The following is a 7,611-nucleotide window of genomic DNA, read 5'->3' as shown; positions in this document are numbered from 1 at the left end:
TATTATTCGGACTCTAGGTATACAGTCAGCCATTGCTTCATGCAAACACTTCTTAACTACCTCCCATGCACTATCGACTTCTAGTCCTTGCAGTTGTACATGCCATGGCAGTGAACCAATCAAACTCCTAAGCTTGTCATACTTTCCAGCCAGATAATTCTACATGTATCCTGTCTTAAATGAAAATTCTACACCTTTAGCCACCTCCCAAGTCAAGACCCTATGATCACTCTCACCGATTGGTGGCAATGTGGTCATATTTGTTACAGCCAAATCCTCAGATGTAATTACTAGGTCAAGCACTCTCTGACCCCTAGTATTTTCCATTACATGTGGTCACAGATAGTTATCCCTTAATAACCGCATAAAATCCAATTCCTTCCTCCCGTGTGTCCTCTCCTCACTCCAATCAATGCGACCATAGTTGAAATCTCCCATAATAATCACCCTCCTTCCACTCATTTCTTCTATTTGCTTGTGCATACTGTCACCACCATCTTTTCCATCACCTGGTCTATAGCAGCACCCAACTGTATATTTAGTTCTGCTAGCCACAATCTCACACCAAATGGCCTCAAATGTGCTCTTTTCTCTATCCTGCAATTCAACTTCTATTCTCCTTGGCTGCAGCTCATCAGCTATCGTCAACAATACTCCTCCCCCCATTTTATTCTCCCTGTCATTCCTGAACACACTATACCCATCACATTCAATCCCACTAGCTATATCATCTACAGTCAGCCATGTTTCACTAATACCAATAACCTGTGGTCTGGAAGTGCCAACCATGGCCAAAAACTCTTCCTTCTTGTTCCTAATACTCCTAGCATTAGTGTACATGAATTTAAGACTCCCCATTAGCCCCAGCCCTACCTTGATGCTATTAACTATCCCACTCTGATTTGTTGTCCTTATTTGCTCAGGCATATTATATTCATTCTTACATTCAACTGCCTCCCTAAGGACTGTATATCTACTCCCCTCCCCTTAATAAATCTAGTTTCCCTGAATTTGCACATCGACCACATTCAGCAACCCTTTCTCAAGTCTTCTTACACCGTAACCATTCAAATGCAAGCCATCCATCTTATATAGATCCTTTTGCCCATCGAACTCACTCCACACGTCCACAAATTCCACACCACTCGTCATACATAACCCACGCATAAAGTCATTCGCAATTATGGCCCTCCTTTTAAACATTTCACTGTCATACCATGGCAAAAGACTAATCATTCTAACTCTCTCACTCTTTTCTTTTGCTACCTCAAACAATTCATTTAGGTCTTCTATCATTTCCATTTTGTCTCCTTTCAAATCATTCGTACCTGCCACAACAATCATTTCTTCACCCTTTCCTTTTGCTCTCTAATAGACTCAGTTACATCCTTTATGGTCGCACCAGGTTGGTACGACCTGTAATATTTGGACAGTAATGAAAACGAACTAGATAATGAAAACCAGGCTAATCAGCAATAACATATCAATTATGTGCTAAATGTTATTTGTCTCATAATTGGAACAAACCTTTGAAAGCTGCACGGTAGCACACACTGGTAGGGCATTTCACAGCCAGGATTACCAAGCTGCAATCCAAATTTTTCTTGTTAATTTATACTTTGAATGCTTGTTCTAAAGCAGGAGCTGTGTTTGGATTAGTAACATTTTCTTGCTTGTTATTGTAAGAAAACTATCAATATGAAAGAATGTTTCTCCCATGTTATCTTAAATAGAATTTAGCTTTGATGTAGTTTCTAATATTTAATTAATTTTTAATTTTATCTGTATCTTTTTTTTCACTAGAGGTCATGCCAGTAGAATAACTGGTGATCAAATCATTGTTTCTTTAGCTTACTGTGTGAAATGTAACTCAGCTTGTCCTTGTATATACTTCAGATATGATGACCTTGATATGAAGGTCAAAACGTTGGGAACTTAAAAATAGTTATTTATAACATGGTTGTAAAGTCCATGATTTCCAAAATGAATGCTGATCACTGTGCAGCACTAAAAGAAAGGGTCAAGACTCACATTATCAGATCTTGTTGATTAGATTTTAATGGTATAGATGTGAACACAGATTGATAAAATAACTATTTATTGATTTAATTGCTAATATTTGCTGGTATTCTATTTAGAATCTTCAGAGCACCCAAACAAAGTTTGTTACAGTAGCGAGATAACCACAATCGGGTGTAACAATAGGACTATAAAAGCAATTGTAGTGTGCAACACAAAGACTAAAGTCGTAATTAGGTGCCATCTAAGTTGTGAAAAAAAAATGAGAGAGAACGCAGGTATTAATTTGGTTTTAGGATGACTGTCTCACAAATCTTTGGTAGATTTATACAGCTATACTTGTTGAGGTTTGGAGCATGTTTCAAGGCTTCTGTTGATTCCAGGAACAACCTCTCTGACTTGTAAAAGCTTCTGTGCAGCACTTTTTTTTTTTTTTTTTGCAATTGATCCCGTGTGTGGGGATATCCAAAGCATGGTCTCGTAAACCCCACTTGCCATAGTGAAAGTGTCAGATATATTTTTTGTGTTCACTGAGGCAGAGACAGTCATCCTAAGACCAAATTAATACCTGCTTTCTCTATTGTTTTTTTTTTCCAACTTTGATGGCACCTAATTACGACTTTAGTCTTTGTGTTGCACACTACAATTGCTCATACTAGTCCTACTGTTACACCGGATTGTGGTTGTCTAGCTACTGTAATAAACTTTGTGTGCTTTGGAGATGCTGGATAGAATACCAGGGAAATATTAATAATTAAGTCAATAAATAGTTATTTTCTTATCAATCTGTGTTCGCATCTATACCATTAAAATCCAGTCAACATGTGCGACGAACACATAAGCCTTTCCACACTATTATCAGATCTTATATTTCTGTCTTCTAAGGCACATTTTACTGTATCAATCCACCTATATCTTCGTCTCCCTTTGGATCTTTTTTCTGCCAACTTGGCAGAGAACACTTGTTTTGTTAATCTTTCCTCTCCCATTCGGTTTAAGTGATCATACCACCTGAAATTAGTTCTGTAAACACATTCCTGGATGCTAACAATGTCAAGTTCTTTCCTAATACCCTCCTTTTTCATATGATATTGTCATTAATGACATCTGTTCACACCTCTAATCTTCCTCAGGACTCTCACATCTGTGGTCTCCAGTCTTTGGTCAAGTGTTTTATTTCTAACCCAACTCTCAGATCCATAAGTTAAAATTGATCTGAACACTGTCTCGTATACAGCTAATTTAGTGTTTTGACTAATTTCTCTCTTATTCCATATAAATTTATTCAACTGACTTCCTACCATACCAGCTTTGTTGATTCTGTTGTCTATTTCAATATTTAATTTACCATCTTCGTTAAAAATTGTGCCTAAGTAGCTGAAATGTTTTACTTGTTCTATAGGTTCTCCATTCACAATGCAGTTGATATTTTCATTGCTTCTGCCTATTTTCATTGTCTTTGTCTTGTTATTGCTGACCTTTATACCATACCTATTACAACAGTTATTCAATTTAGTCATAGAATCTTGCAGACTTGTAGCAGATTTATTTAGAAGTATAACATCATTCGTTTAAAGCAAAGAGCTGAGATTAACATCTCCAATTGTGATATCAGGATTAAATAACCACTTTCTTACATAATGTGATCCATATATTATTATTATTATTATTATTATTTGACACCTCCAGGGAGTCCTAAGACTCATCGAGGGAGGGCACAACTCTCCGTCTCCACCACTCAACCTTGTCCACAAACCGCCTCATCTACCGTCCACCATCACCACTATTATTTTCACAGACAATCACAAACATCTGCCCACGGCAGGATTCGAACCCACAAGCTTTTGGCTAGAAAGCGGATATGCTAACCATTTGGCCAACTAGGCCAGCAACAGAAGAAGGGATGATGCACATTCTTGTCTGATACGAGATTTAACATCAAACCATCCTGTACTTCCTTCAATTCTAACTGCTGACTTACAACTCAAATAAAGACTAAGTATTGCTTGATATAACGCCCCATTGACACCATACAACTGTAGAGTTTTGAATAGCATCTCTCTCTCTCTTGGCACCTTGTCATATGCCTTTTTCCAGATTTACAAAACTTAAATATACAGATATGTATTTAACTTGACATTGTCAGCATCCAGGAATGCGTTAGCAGAGCTAATCTCAGGTGGTATGGTCACTTAAACAGAATAGGCGAGGAAAGATTAGCAAAACAAGTGTTCTCTGCCAGGTTGTCAGCAAAACGACCAAGAGGAAGACCAAGATATAGGTGGATTGATACGGTACAAAGTGCCTTAGATGATAGAAATATAAGATCTGATAATGTTGGAGTCTTGACAAGTAACAGACTGATTTGGAGGAAAATTGTAGATAGGAAATTAATAATGATGTAAATTTTTCATGTAGTACTATCATATCCTGTACACCCCTTGAGGGTACATAGCAGGAATTTGATGATGATGATGATGAAATACAGATATTTGTTATATTCCCATGATTTCTAAACTATTTGTCATAAAGTGAAAATCTGATCCTGACAGAATCTATTTGGACTGAATCCTGCTTGTTCTTCACCAAGTTTGCCTTCCACAATCCTTCTCAACCGTTTATCAAGTATACTTGTATAAATCTTACCAGGAACACTCAGTAGAGAAATACCTCTGTAATTCTCACATTCAGTTTTATTTCCCTTTTTATATATGGGTACTATGAGAGCTCTATCCAATCATCTGAAATTCGTCCCTCTCTCTCCCAGACTTCTGAACTATGCAGTGCAGGCACTGTGTGACTTCTATACCTCCATATTTCAGCACTTCTAGTAGAATATCATCTACTCCAGCTGCCTTTCCACATTTCAGGCTTTTGATAGCTTTTTCTATTTCAAGTATGGATATGTATTCCTAATTGTATATCTGGTCAGTGTTTTTTACCACTGTGCTGTCACTGATTGTTTCATTTAGCAATTTTTTGAAGTAATTACTCCATAGATAAAGGATATCTTTTCCTCTAGTTTCATGTCACCTTTATCATCTCTAATTCCTTTTACAGCACTCTTTCCTCCATTTCTGAGCTTCTTCAGCAACCTCCAGAATATCTTGCCATCTCCTTGATATTTATTTTCTATGTTCTTACGTCTTCCCATGACTTTTGTTTAGCAAGTTTTACAGTTTTTAGTTTTCTTACATCTGTCTCTGTATTCGCTCAGAGCACAAACTGACTTATATACTAGGAACTTTCGATATGCTTTCTTCTTTTCTTTCACTGTCTCTAACTTCTTGTGTCCACCAAGGAGTTCTGATTTTTCTATCCTTGCAGACAACCTCACCACATGGGCTCTCTGGCTGAATCAATCAATGTTTTCTTCAGGGCTTGCCATTGAATCTCTAAGATTTGGTTCCTGTTCTCAAACTCTTTAATTTTTTTCTTGAATAATGTATTTTAGTCTACAATTTACATCTGAAACAATTCAAATCATGCTCAAGACCAAATGGTGATCACTTCAGATTTCAAATCTTCTGTACACTCTAGTGTCCTGCACCAGTGAGAAAACATCACTATCAACAATAACACAGTCAATGAGACTTTTCTTATTCCTTGCCTCTTCTCTCCATGTGAATTTGTGCACATTTTTATGTTGGAACATGGTGTTAGTAATAACCAGTCCATGTCCTGAACAGAAATCCAACAGGTATTTGCCATTATTATTAGCTTTGCTCTTTTCTCCAAATTTTCCCAAAATATTTTTGTATGTCTGACAATCATTCTACTCTGCTATTTAGATCCCCAACAAGGACCAACTTTTCATTGTGTCAGTTGCTTTCTCTAAATCCTTAGTTCTACTAAGGATTTAGAGAAAGCAACTAACACAATGAAAAGAAAGAACAACACAAATCGAAAGTTCCTTCTACCTTCGTAGAACCTTCTGTGAGACCATAGGCACAAATAAGTCTCATTGTCCAGTTTCCCCATTCTGATATTTGCCTACATCACTCTACTTGATATTGCCTGCCATTCAAGATTATCCTCCTATTTAGTGTTGAATATCATGGCTACTCCTTTTCCTTGATTGTCATAGCTCGAATATAACATTTTGTATTTATTGCTCAGAGAGATCTCACCAGTTTTTGTCTTTTGTGTTTCAGTCACCCCTATTATGTCGATCTGGTACTTAACTAATTCCTCAGCTAGCTCCATTTCTTTGCCATTCAGGCTTCCTATGTTGATAGCACTCATCTTGAACTCTGGTGATATTGAGTTGGAGTGTGTTTTAGGATTAGTTTCAGTAGCTGACTTTTTGCTGTATGCCCTGGGTCCCTGGTGAAAACAACGGGGGGCTTTGTTTAACCGGCAACGCCCCAGCCATCATGAAATTCTGTCATGTTGTACCATTAGTTTATATAGTGATTCAAGTCAATAAGAATACAATTTTATTGGCTAAATCTTCTCCAGTGCTTTATACATGTAGACATCTTTGCACACATTTGATAGCTCTGAACAGGACAAACACAAAGTCAAAATCATTCTCTCCTTGTCAACATTTCCATGACAAAGCCCATTCCTGTCATTAACACAGTTATATAACATTGTCACTCTTACACTCACATTCTCACCATTCCTCCCTTTATAATTTAGTTTCCTTGACTCTCTGTGTTAGGTCTCATACCAGTTATTAGTTTTTCTAGACTCCTGATACCAAATGCATTCAGGTGTAGACCATCCCTCTTATACAAATCCAGTCTTCCCTCAAACTCACTCCACATATCCAAAAACTCTCATCCATTCCTTCTACACAGCCTAAGCATCAAATCCTTTGACATCATAGCCCTTCTTCTTAATTCACTTTTATCATATCAAGGTAAAATACTGACAATTTTCACTTTCTCACTCTTACCTCTTCCAACAACCATTTCATGGCCTCTCTCATACTGAACATATCGCTAGTTAAGTCGTTAGTACTTACTACAATTACGATCTCATTTTACTTTTCTTCTGCTTTTGAATTGCTTCCTTTATATTCTTAATTTCTCCAGAAAAACTCGAAGTTATAACTTGCTTATCAATATTCATGTTTTTTTATAGAGTCACCATACCAAATAACTTCTTTCTTTTTATTAACAATGTCACTTGCCTGATTTTCATTACTTCCTGAGTTACCTGTTTTCATGCTTTGTTGTTTCTTATTTTGCTGCTTAATTTCCATTTTTTCTCTATGCTCATTTAAACGCCTCCTGACATTTTGTAATTCCCACGTCGTTTCTCTGATTATCTGCTTCAATTTTGCTATTTTGAAGGTTAATTCATTTTCATTAGCCTCCTCCACAACACCAATAATCTCGTTAGCGGGGCTAGTCTTCTGGTTCTCAACTGTGGTGGTGCTCTTTTTAGCATTACTTTTCTTGTGTGTTTTTGGCACCATTTTAAACTTATACTTATTGTTGAAATATCTTAATAAAAATATGTTATGAAATACTAAATAAACTAAAAACACTGAAATCTACCCAATATAATATGAAACACTAATTTTTCTAAGGAAAAAACAATAAAACAGACAAAAATCACCAATTTTACAGGAGCACTAAT

Source organism: Typopeltis vanoorti, chromosome 12 (genome assembly GCF_054136105.1).
Source record: "Typopeltis vanoorti isolate ZY-2024b chromosome 12, IOZ_Tvanoo_1.0, whole genome shotgun sequence".
NCBI lineage: Eukaryota > Metazoa > Arthropoda > Arachnida > Uropygi > Thelyphonidae > Typopeltis > Typopeltis vanoorti.
This window is presented reverse-complemented; position numbering follows the sequence as displayed.